At 50.5% G+C, this 2,003-nt stretch overlaps 1 protein-coding gene across 1 annotated transcript in view; it reads left to right on the top strand.

Annotated features, from left to right (window-relative positions):
* The first annotated feature begins 1,492 nt into the window (after positions 1-1,492).
* Positions 1,493-2,003, top strand: part of Chrna2 (cholinergic receptor nicotinic alpha 2 subunit) — a 13,852-nt gene continuing 13,341 nt past the window's right edge. Inside the window, exon 1 of the mRNA XM_033765497.1 lies at positions 1,493-1,567. The gene's annotated coding sequence lies outside the window, so the exon portion shown is untranslated. The remainder of the gene's footprint in view (positions 1,568-2,003) is intronic.

The raw sequence follows: 2,003 nt of genomic DNA, 5'->3' as shown, positions 1-2,003 counted from the left end.
GGATGTTTAAATGATGCACTTTCGGTGAGCCTGGATTCCTGATCTCACTAATAGAGAGAGACATCTTATAGTTACTGCACTTAATTAAAAGGTGAAATAGATCTTGACGGTGCAACTCACAGTCATGATACCCCATGAAAGGAGCAGTTAGTGAACTGCAAACCTCTAGGATCTTGGCTCCAGGTGAGCTGCCTTTGGGGCGGGCACCCGTCCTCTCTCACCAATCGACCCTTGTGGACCTCGGGCCTAATAGTGGCTTGACATCGGCAGTCATGGGATGGGGACTTGTCAGACAAGGGCCAGTGCAGGCAGAGATGCTCTTCCATTTGCCTTTCCATTGGTGCCGCTGGGCAGCACCCATCTTGTTATAGTTGAGAAACTGAGGACTGGAGCTTGAATCCCAGCTTCAGTATTTTCAGACTCTGTGGACTTGGAGAAATTGGTCCGTTTTTCTGAGATCTGCCTTCTACATTTACATATAAGAGGTGATAATCACTCCTCTCCATGCCTTCCTGGGATGAGGTGATCCTGAATGAGGGCAGAGTTGTAGAAAAGCCTCAGAACCCCATGAGGACACAACCCAGAGGCCGCAGACAGACTTTTGAGAGTCAGCATCCATGCCGGCCCTGGGATCCTCTTACCCAGCACTTGCCAAGCCCTGTTTTCTAACTTCAAATGCAAAGAAAGCAGACAGCCTGTGTGATGATGGGTATAAGCACTTGGTTTTAGAGCTCCTCTTCAATTTTACCAGCCAACAATACTTCCAATGGTGGTGGTAGCAGAGGTGACATCCACAGATAAAGTAGGAAGGGCTCAGGACACTTAAGGTTCTCCAGGGTACAGAGGATGGAAGAGAGAAAAAGAACGAGAAAATGATTCTGGGATTGTGAGGTGTCTGAACAAGGACAAAGAGCAGAGGCGGAGCCACCCGCCCTGCAGTTTCTCCTGTGTGATGATGAAACAGCTTCTGGTGACAGCACCAGGATTTCTCCGCTCAGCTCAGCTCAGCTCAGGCCTCTCTCAAGTGCTCAACCACTGGCTGACTCAGGGAAGGACTTTCTGCTCTGGCGAGTTATCTAAAGTCAGGAAGGAAAGCCTCCCTGGTGGCCTCCCTGGACACCTTTGAAAGTAGGGAGACCAAATGGACACAGTCAAGCTTTGCAGCAGCAGGTGGATGAGTGGAAGCAACTCCAGCATTCTTCTTTCTTTTGGTTCTCTTCCATGTGTTCCACTCAGGGACAACAAGCTCAGTGCTCTGACCCTGTCACCCAGCATGTTGTTGGCCTCCATAAAGGAAGAGATGGTAGAAAGATCAACAAGTAAAGAACAAACAAGTGGTTGATGAGAGCAAAATGTTTTTCTTGGTCTTGCTCTCTAAATTCAGGGCAAGTCTTGGTCTCCCTTTATAAACTTTCTTGGGTTCCCCTTCCTCCCCAGCAACCTTTCACAGGAAGCGCTACCTACGTGGAATCTGCCCAGGGAGCTGAGGCTGAGCTTGGGGCTGCAGACTAGACCTTAGCCCCAACTTTGGTGCCAACTGAGGGGCTCAGCCCAGAGGTAACTCCAGGTGCACACAGCTGACTTTCCTTCTATCACACGGGTAAAATACACAGAACACAGCTTCCCACTGTAGCCACTGTGCAGCTTGGTGGCAGTTAGGACACGTGGTGGTGCAACTGCTGTGCTTAGAGGGGTGATGGCAAAACTTTTAGCGCTTTTTGTAATAACAAACGGCCTGCTGAGGGATGCGTGCCATAGGGTTGTTACCACTGCTGTATCTAGGGCGCCCCCAAAGTCTCCTGAGTTCAGACGTGGAGCTTTTGGAAGGTGATTAGATCATGGGGTGCTGTAGTCATTAGTGGGTTAATCCTGTGCCATTAGGAGGTGGGGCCTGGCTGGAAGAGGAGGCCACTGGAAGGGTGTCTCCTCCTCCCTCCCTCCTCCTTTCTGTTCCTCTGCTTCCTGGCCCCCATGATGTGAGCAGTTTTCCTCCGCCCACCCCC

This window comes from Fukomys damarensis, unplaced genomic scaffold (assembly GCF_012274545.1).
Source record: "Fukomys damarensis isolate Sample0158 unplaced genomic scaffold, DMR_v1.0_HiC HiC_scaffold_18, whole genome shotgun sequence".
In the NCBI taxonomy this organism is placed as follows: domain Eukaryota; kingdom Metazoa; phylum Chordata; class Mammalia; order Rodentia; family Bathyergidae; genus Fukomys; species Fukomys damarensis.
This window is presented reverse-complemented; position numbering and strand designations above follow the sequence as displayed.